Raw genomic sequence first — 10,269 nt, 5'->3', positions numbered from 1 at the left:
GGTGGGAGTGTAACTCTCTACATGAAGGAATATACACTTCCCCACAAGCAGAGACTGGCACCCAAGGAGGGCAATTTGAGACTCTCTGGGTTAGAATATGGGGAAAATGTGGTGACGGGGATATAACTGTAGGAGTCTATTACAGACCTCTTAACCAGGAGAAAGAGTTTGACCACAAATTCACTAGGGAACTGGCAGAGGCTGCACACTCTAGGTACGTGGTCATTATGGGTGACTTCAACCACCCTGACATTTCGTGGGAAGAGCATTCAGCCAAATCTGATTGGTTGCAAAGCTTCCTCACTTGCATTGATGAGCTCTATTTGACTCAAGAAGTCTACGGGCCAATAAGAGGCAAAGCGCTGCTGGATCTGGTACTGGCTAAAGCGGATGATTTAGTCAGTGACCTGAGGATTGAAGGGAAGCTTGGTGACAGTGATCATGAGTTGATCACTTTCTCTGTGTATCACAAAGCTGGCAAATCAGTCAGCAATGCAGAAATCCTTGACTTTAGGAAAGCTGACTTTCACAAGCTCAGGAGGTCAGTTGCTGAGGCCCTGAGAGACCATGATCTGACAGGGAGAGGAGTCCATAATGAGTGGCCTCTCCTTAAGGATGTGATCCTAAAAGCACAAGGGAAGTCCATTCTGGCCCATAGGAAAGGTAGCAAAAGGGATGAAAGACCCCCTTGGCTCAACAGAGAACTTGTGGACCTCCTGAATCTGAAAAGAGAAGCTTATAAGGGATGGAAGTCAGGAACCACCACTAAGGAAGATTATGCAGCACTGGCCTGCACTTGTAGGGAGCAGACCAGAAAAGCCAAGGCTGAAACCAAATTCAAACTGGCTACAGGAATCAGGGACAATAAAAAGTCCTTCTTCAAATACTTGGGAAGTTGGAAAAACAAACAAACAAGGGCAACGTCAGACACTGGCTGAACCAAATGGGGCAGCTGACAACCGGCACCCAGGAAAAAACTAATCTCCTTAACAATTACTTTGTATCAGTTTTCCACCAGCCCAAGGGGATCACCCTGCCTGACAGGATGCAGGAATACAAGGGTAAGGGCAATCATACACCTATAATTGATGAAGATCTTGTGAGGGAACAACTTGAGAGACTGGGCACCCACAAGCCAGCTGGCCTGGATGGAATGCACCCAAGAGTACTAAAAGAGTTTCCCGACATCATAGCATGACCAATGGCAAGGATATTTGAGAACTTATGGTGCTTGGGGAGGTTCCAAAAGATTGGAAGAGGGCCAATGTGGTGCCTATCTTCAAGAAAGGAAGGAAGAAAGATCCAAGAAACTACAGGACAATAAGTTTGACCTCAATCCCTGGAAATATCTTGGAAAAATCATCAAAGCAGCCAACAACAACAGGCTAATGGAAGGCAACATTCTAAGAGATAATCAACATGGCTTTATTGCGGGTAGGTCTTGCCTGATCAGCCTCATTTCCTTCTATGACCAGGTGATGCATCACCTGGACAAAGGAGAAGAGGTTGATATCATATATTTAGATTTCAAAAAAGCCTTTGACTTCGTCTCCCATGATGTCCTCATGGTAAAAGGGGGGCATTGTGGCCTTGATAACCTATAGTTCAATGGCTGGGGAACTGGCTCCATGTTCAGACCCATAGAGTGATAGTCGATGGATCTGAGTCAACGTGGCACATGGTGTCTAGTGGCATTCCCCAGTGCTCAGCACTTGGACAACTAGTCTTTAATATATTCATAAAAGATCTGGATTCGGGTGTCAGAAGTGGACTGGCTAAGTTTCCAGATGACACTAAATTATGGTCAAAGTGCGGTCATGCTAGAGGATAGGCTGGCAATTCAGGCTGACCTGGACAGGCTTGCAAGATAGGTGGATCAAAACTGGATGACATTTAACACTGAGAAATGCAAGGTGCTCCACCTCAGGAGAAAAAAACCCACATCATACTTAAGGCTCAGCAGTGCTACACTCATTAGCACCATGACCGAGAGAGACTTGGGGGCATGACTGACCACAAGATGAATATGAGCCACCAATGCAATGTCACAGCTAGCAAAGCAAATAAAACTCTGGCTTACACCTACTGATGCATCTAAAGCAAGACCCAAGATGTCATCCTCTCACTTTACTCTGCCTTCGTGAGGCCGCAGCTGGAGTACTGCAACCAATTCTGGGCTATGTACTTTAGAAAGGATATGGAGAAGCTTGAGAGACTCCAGAGGAGAGCCACACACATGACTAGAGGTCAAGAGTACAGGCCTTATGAGGAAAAGCTGAGAAGCATGGGACTCTTCAGCCTGGAAAAGGGTCAGGGGTGACTTGTGACAGCCTATAAGTATATAAGGGGTGTGCATCAGGAACTGGGAGAATGTCTGTTCACCAGGGCACCCCAAAGGCAAACAAGGTCTAATGGTCACAAACTGCTGTAAGACTGTTTTAGACTAGACATAATGAAAAACTTCTTTACTGTCCGAGTCTCCAGAGTCTAGAATAGACTCCCCACAAAAGTGTTGCAAGCACCTACTCTGGATACCTTTAAGAAACACTTAGATGCTTATCTAGCTGGGGTGACTTAAATGCTTATCTTGCTGACCCCAGCTGACTTCCTGCCCCTTGGGCAGGGGGCTAGACCCAATGATCTTGCGAGGTCCCTTCCAGCCCTAATGTCTATGAAATCTATGAACTTCGTTGGGCTGCCATGTCATCTAGATATCCGACTCCAGACTCCCAAAGCAAGTTTTATTCTCTCAGCTCAGCCAAGGTGTACGCTCAAGAGAAGGGCAGAGAAGGTGCTTCAGCGACATCCTCAGGGCCAACTTACAAAAATGCAACATTGATGCCAACTCATGGGAGATTATTGCCCAGGACCACCCCAAATGGAGGAAGAGTCTGCTGCAAGGATCTCAGTCCTGTGAAACATCGACAACACCTCGACACCAACAGGAGATGGAAAAGTGGGAGTGGCAGAAACAGCGCATCACAGACCCAATCAAGAATTCAGTGCCACCCACCCCACACAGAAACATGTCTGAGCTGCAGTAGAGTCTGTCAGTCCCAAATAGGCCTCATTATCAGCCATCTTTGGATACACAGATAAGACAATTATGGAAGACAATCATCCATGACTGAGAGGGATTGCCAAAGAAGGTGTACCAGTTATATTTATGTAATACATTAACAATAGGGATCTGCAAAATGGGCCCTATTCAATTCGGATTCGTATTCAGTCCAAATTGGGGACAGTGATTCGAATTGTTGATTTGGATCACTGTCCCTGATTCAATTCAACTGAATCTGAATATGAAGATTCGATGCTGATTCGGAGAATCAGTGATTTGGACATACACACAGCTTTAAATGTTTTTTCTACATACCTCGAGGTACCAGGTGTGGCTCATGAATGCTGTGATGCTGGGGTGGATGGAGCATCCCACAGGAGCACGGTGGGGTCCCCCACATGCTTGGCAGCAAACCCTGAAGTAGACCAGAAACAGTTCTGGTCCACTTCAGGGTCCATCAGGGAGCATGGGGCAGGCCTTCCCCCACATGCCCCTGCCTTGGCGATTGGCCACAGAGGGACCACAAGTGCCCCCCCAGACCCAAGAGGCAACAGTCGTCGAGCCAGGAAGGCATGCAGGGGGGCCCCCAGCATGCTCTCCAGCAGACCTGGAAGTGGACTGGAAATGCTTCTGGTCCACTTACAGGTCTGCTGCTGAGCGCACTGGAGAGCCCTCTGTGCTTCTGTGGGATGCTGCATCTGCCCCACCATTGCAGCATTCACAAGCTGCCTGCTACTTAGAGGTATGTAGAAAAAACATTTAAAGTTGTCTCTATGTCCGAATCACCAATTCTTCCTGAATTTATTTGGAATATTCCAATTTGATTCAGAGAGATTAAAGGGTCCTCTGATTCAATTTGGATTCGAAGATTCAGCCACCGAATCGGGCTGAATCTTTGCCAAATCAAATCAGAGACCAAAGCTTCGCACAGCACTAATTAACAACGTTTCTAATAGTCATTCTGAACATAAATAACTTACAAAAAAGTGTGATCATCTCTTTCCCACCCCCTTTCCAAGACCTAGTCTTTTTGTATCTGGAGTGGAAGAGAAGATAATCACTAGAGTGAAAATAATGGTCAAAAAGTGAAGGGACAGCAATGGAAAAGGACAGTTAGAAATAGCTAGCAAGTTTAGAGGGTGACTGGTATACCATATATTTCCTTGTAAAAATGTTTAAAAATTCGTATAAAATTTATTTATGACAACTGTTATTTGGGTCTGCTGCTTCTGTGTTTGATCCTTCACTTCATTTGGTTTACTCAGCTTATGAATTCTTTTCAAGATGGAGACGTGTTTTTTAACTTAAATTTAGAACTGTTCAGGTAGTTAACAATGGCAATTTACTACATCAATCATGCCCATCTGAGTGTAACTTTAAGCAACTGAATCTGTCTGGACTAATGCTTCTACCTACAACACAATTTGTTATCTTTCATTAGCTAACTGGGTTTTACTACCATACATTCCTAGAAGTCTGTTTTCCCATTTTATGCATTTATACCTCAGTTGTTAATATCACTATTCAATCCCTGCATTACAATATAACCTCTTCTCCTTAAATAGTCTAAATTTGATAGATATAAAATATTGGAAATATGAAGCAAAACTTATAAGCAAAGGTAAAGAGGGGGTAAAAGGCCTATTATAAACAACATAATAGTCTCTAAATCAGTTTTCTAATCTTTCCTGGATAATAAATTTACTGAATGATAGACTGTTTTTTGGTAGTTTTCTTTTAAAAGCAAAGGTACAAGTTGCCAGAAATCCACAGCAAAGCCCAAAAAAATGGTAAGGGGTGAGAGAAGTGGGGTGGGAAATATGCGTAAGTATTTGCTTCCAGGGAGTCTCTCACATTGTTTCATGGGTGAGTGTGCTACCTTCAGCATCTAATATCATCAGTAAAACAGAGGTTAACACAAATTCCAAAGCCACTAACAAATGCAACTTTCTACATTATAAAATCATTCCAGCAATTATACTGTGAATTTACAGTGTGTGTGGGAGGAAGTGAGACTTCTATATGAAAACCTCTCTCCATATATGGTTATTGGGGGCATGACCTAGTAACTCACTGGTTTTTGCAAGGGGAGTCAGAAGAGCTGATTTTTTACAGTACTACAAATAAATAAATAAGATAAAAATGTATTATTCAGTAAAAAAAGTAGCCAATTATAAATGCTGTGTGCAGTGGAGTCCCTCATGGCTCAGTTCTAGGATTGATGCTGTTCAACAACTTCACAGTGATCTGGATGAGGGGTTGGGAAGCACCCTGTCCAAATTCGTGGATGACACAAAAATATGGGGTGAAGTTAACATCCTGGAGAGGAGGAACCAGATCCAGGCTGACCTAGACAGGTTGGGGAAGTGGGCAGAGAGCAACAGGATGCAATTCAATAAGGACAAGTGCAAGGTGCTGCATCTAGGGAGAAAGAATTGCCATCATACCTATAGGCTGGGGGGCGACCTTCTCAGCACCACTAAGGCAGAAAGAGATCTTGGAGTCACTGTTGATGCCAGGATGAACATGAGTCATAAATGTGATGTAGTCAGCAGAGCCAGTCGCACCTTGTCATGCATCTGTAGGTGCTTCACAAACAGGTCCAGAGAGGTGATTCTCCCTCTCTATGTTGGCACTGGTCATGCCGCAACTGGAGTACTGTGTCCAGTTCTGGGCGCCACAGTTCAAGCAGCATGTGAACAACCTGGAGAGGGTCCAAAGAAGAGTCATTCGTCTGACTGGAGGCCTGCAGAGAAGACCCTATGAGGAAAAGCTAAGGGACCTTAACCTCTTCAGCCTCTCCAAGAGAAGGCTAAGAGAGGACCTTGTGGCGGCATACAAATTCATAAGGGGAGAGCAACATGAAGTAGGAGATGATCTGTTTACCAGGGCACCCCTGGAACAACAAGGAACAATGTCCATAAGCTACTGGAGAGTAGGTTTAGACTGGACATTAGAAAAAAGTTCTTCACGGTCAGGGTTGCCAGGATCTGGAATGGGCTTCCAAGGGAGGTGGTGCTTGCCCCACCCTTGGGGGTCTTCAAGAGGAGACTGAACAGGTACCTGGCTGGGATCATGAGTCCAGGTTTGGTGACCCTTTTCTTGCCTGCCAGGGAGAATTGGACTGGATGGCCCACTGAGGTCCCTTTCGACCCTAGAATCTATGAATCTATGAAAATGCCTTCTAGTCAGGGCTGCAACCCTCTTCTCCTTTTTGCCCTACAAGCCCATCATGAAATCCCATTCTTCACCAATTTGCTGATATCAAGAAACATTATACATGGAAAACTCTGGAAGAGTGGATTCAAAAGAAACATTGGGTCATGGTATCAGGTTATACAACTTGTGTGTTAGTCACTGTGAGATACTGGGTTATATGTAGCCTATCCTAGTGGTTAAGCCACTAGGTCCAAAACACAGACCGGCTCAAGGTTCAGGAGGCTGAAACTAAGTTACCAGATCCAAGCAAAAGTCTACAAGCTGGAGTCCAAGAACAGAGCCAAGCAGAACCAGGAAAACCAGAAAGCACAGGAACAGGGAGACTTAAAGCAGACTTTAGCACAGCTCCTCCCTCAAGTACTCCCTGCATGCCTCCTACAGGGAGGGCACCACTGTCCTGCTAAAGGTGACGCATGTGGGCACTTGGTAGGATGGGGCCATGAGCGCCATAAGCTGCCTGAACCCTGGACACTCAACAAAGAAGAAGGGCTGGCGATCCAGAGCAAGCTCTGAGTGATCTTGCTTGCCCTTGCAATGGCTGTTACCACAGCTGGAGATAAATGGAGAAACTGATCTCCCAGCAGTCATTCAAAAGGCCCAGACCAAGGCCAACTGGAGTCATTAACTGGGTTAGGGCTGCCAGTCAACGCCCCATGCAGGTGTGGCTCACTAAGCAGCTAGCTCAAGCTGGACTGCCTGTTATGGCCCCTGATAGTGAAATGAACTTTCTTATGGAAACAGAACATCTGCATTGCATTAGGGCTGCTCCCAACTCCCCAAGAGCAAGCCAAATTCTATGGAGTTATACCTCTTCAGGAGTGAGTCCAGAGCTCAGTGAAAGCCAGCTCTTTCATAACTCAGATTTCCCTTGCAGGGAAGAATTGTCCTTGTTGATCCCAGAGCTACATCTGGGCAGCTAGGTATCATCTTTTCCTGCCAGCTGTCTATGAATGAAAAACAAAGTAACTAAGTTAACATGACAGACTAAAATGCTATTTTAACCCTTACAATTTAGAAAACACTGAGTCAACAGGCCACACTGAAACACCTGATTCAGTTGCCAGTGTCTTCAGAGATGCTTATCTGTTATGCATACTGGTATGTAATTGAAGTAATGCTTTGCACTTTCCATCCAAGTATCAGTGATTGTGAACTCCTTTTTTCAATAGAAAAGGATATTAGTGGTTTATTTTATTAATAATGAAGTTGAGGGATAGACTGACAAAAGTCAACATTTTGAAACCTGGCCTAGACATTTAGTTATACACAACTTACAAAATCATAGGGCTCTTATAATCAGGGATCCTAGTTTTCTCTGTTTAAAAATTCCAAATTCTTTGATTTTAAAACCCCGTCTGCATTTTTCTGCAATTAAAATGAAACACCACTAGATAGATTGATAGACTGATAGATCGATACATAGATATCAGTTGAACACAATGTTTTATTCATATATTTACAATTTTAAAGCAGTTTGGAAGTCTACCAGTGCCTCAATCAATTTAATAAAATACATTTTTAATACTATTTCTATTTTGGCATTTGATTTGGTTTTATTTTCATATAAAAATAAGAGCTTCCCCTGCCTCCACTCACCAGGGTGCGAGTCCAGATGCAGCTGTTCCCGCCACCACTTTGTGGTGCTGAGCAGCCCTGATTGGCCGGTGCCTCTCACTCCCAAGCCACAGCCCCCCCACCCCAGTACTGCTGGTACCCCTCACTCCCAACCTGCAGCTCCTTGTCCCCGCCAGTGCCTCTCACTCTGGACCTGCAGCCCCCCACCCCTCCAAGCCCTGCTGGTGCCCCTCACACCTGATCTGCTGCCCCTACCCGCAGGCCACAGCCTCCTCAGCATGTGGGGCAGGAGGTGTGTGGGGCAAGAGGGGTGTCCAACCACAGGTGACACCACCGGTCATGCATCAGGGGGGAAAGGTGGGGCATGTGTTCCCCCAGATTTGTGTGGCCACAGAGAGCTTGGGGCTGCAGCCTGGCTGGACTGGCATGGACCAGCAGGTGGGACCCAGTGCATGATGGCAGAGCAAAGCAGCAAGACTCGTTGCTACTGCTGCCAGAATCCCCACTCCCGCTGTGCTTCCAGCAGCACAAGGAGTAAAGGAATAGGGGAGGGCCATGCTGCCCTCATCTCTTCCTGCTGCCAGACACTCAGACACTGGACCATGGCTCTATCCTGTTGCCATTGTTGGGTTGCCACTGCTGCTTCCCTCAGGCTGTGGCTCAACCCCAAAGGGGATGTGGGTAGGGGGCAGCATAGGCTCTTGCCACTCTGCTCCACTCTCCTATGCTGGGTCCCACCCACTGGGTGGTGGAGGTGGCTTCTGCTTATCCTGGTTCAGCCAGGCTGAAGCCCCTTGTGGGCATAGAAATCTGGAGAGTAATGTGTCCCCATATCTTCCTGACATGTCATCTATCCCCCCCCCACACCTTCCCCACACCTCACCTATGCCCTCCCATAGACTTACCTGAGGGGAGCTGTGGGAGCTGCTCTCCGCCACACTGGATGCCACATACATGTATGCATTAGGGCTATGCAAAGCAACCAGTATTTGGATTCAGATTTGGCCAATTCAGGGGACAGTGATTTGAATCTGTGACTTGGATCACTGTCCCAAACTGATTCGGCCAAATCAGATTTTGAAGATTCAGCACTGATTCAGTGTGATTCGGTGATTCAGCCATAGACTATAATGGGGAATCACTAAAATACATATAACTTTGTCATTTTTTTTCAGAATTGGATGCAAGCAGCAGGGATAGTAGCCCCTTCTGTGGGCATGAATCCTGCCAAGTTTCAAGGAGAAAGGTGCAGGGGTTTCTGTGAAAGTTCCCCTTAAACTGCTGAAAGCAAAACTCATGTTGTGTGTGTTAAGGCAGAGCAGGTTGAAAGCAGTAGGGACAGTAGCCCCTTCTGAGGGCATGAAGCCGGCCAGGTTTCAAGGACATAGGTGCAGGGGCTTCTCTGAAAGTGCACCTCAAATTGTTGAAAGCAGAAGTCATGTCATTTGTGTGTGTTAACTGGGTATCTGGTTGTAGCTGTTTTGGTCTAAGGAACAGACAGGCAAGGTTTTTTGAGTAGATGTGATATCTTTTATTAGACCAACTGAATAGTTGGAGAAATATATCTTCGCAAGCTTTTGGGTTTAAAAACCCTTTGTCAGGCTGAGGAAGCACCTGTAGTTGGTGTGGGTGCTCTTCCTGGAATAGTAAAGAAGCCAGAGGTTGGGCTGTAGGCAAGAAAGCCAGTCAGTAAAAGTGTAAATTCAGGTGTCAGGGGGTGAGATACAGGCTGGGGGAGGGGGAAGGGGGGTGTAGCAACTAGGAAAAAGTGGAGAGGTACCTGGGGAGTCAGATGTCAGGCTGGTTATAGTTTGTCATAAATCCAATGTCTGTATTGAGTCCATGAGTTTTTATATCCAGTAGATTTATGAAGTAAAGTTTGTAGGCTTGTCTACAAAAGGTGTTTTGTAAATTCAAACAAGCACCAAACCTCACTAACCTCATCACCAGAAGGAAACTTCCTACAGCCTAAAATACATGGAATGGATTCAGACTGTGCCATGACAAGAAATTCAAAACCTGCCAACATATCTCCAGTACCCCCACATTTCCTACACCCCACAACAGAATCATCACCATTTCTACAACCACCTGGCAGGAGGTTCACCTTCAGGAACACCAGCTGCACTACCAAACCAGGAACCAAGGAGGTGTGGTGGGGTGTCACAACATCACCAGCAATGCTGAACACCCTCTTGCTTGGAACACTGGTTGGTGTACAGGACAGGTGTTCCCGGGCAACTGTGGCCAGATTCTGCCACATGTGGCTGCAGGTTGCCCAATAGGTGAAGCGGTAGCAGTGCAGCGGCTCCACATCCTATCCTATCCACATCCTAACCTATCACAGCAAGATAGGTAGCCACTGAGGCCTCTGAGCTACCTGCCAGATGGTGGGGTCTCTGTCACCCACCATC

General features: G+C 46.0%; 1 long non-coding RNA gene across 1 annotated transcript; it reads left to right on the top strand.

Annotated features, from left to right (window-relative positions):
* Positions 1-243: 243 nt before the first annotated feature.
* On the top strand, positions 244-9,932 carry LOC109299609. Its single transcript, XR_002097935.1, has 3 exons — positions 244-256; positions 5,998-6,000; positions 9,848-9,932. It is a non-coding gene; the product is annotated as an uncharacterized LOC109299609 (long non-coding RNA).
* The last annotated feature ends 337 nt before the right edge of the window (positions 9,933-10,269 follow it).

The sequence above is a fragment of the Gavialis gangeticus genome, unplaced genomic scaffold, assembly GCF_001723915.1.
Source record: "Gavialis gangeticus isolate Ggan-Ray unplaced genomic scaffold, GavGan_comp1, whole genome shotgun sequence".
NCBI classification, from domain to species: Eukaryota; Metazoa; Chordata; order Crocodylia; family Gavialidae; genus Gavialis; species Gavialis gangeticus.
The sequence above is the reverse complement of the archived record's forward strand: the minus strand, read 5'-3'. Positions and strand labels throughout refer to the sequence as shown.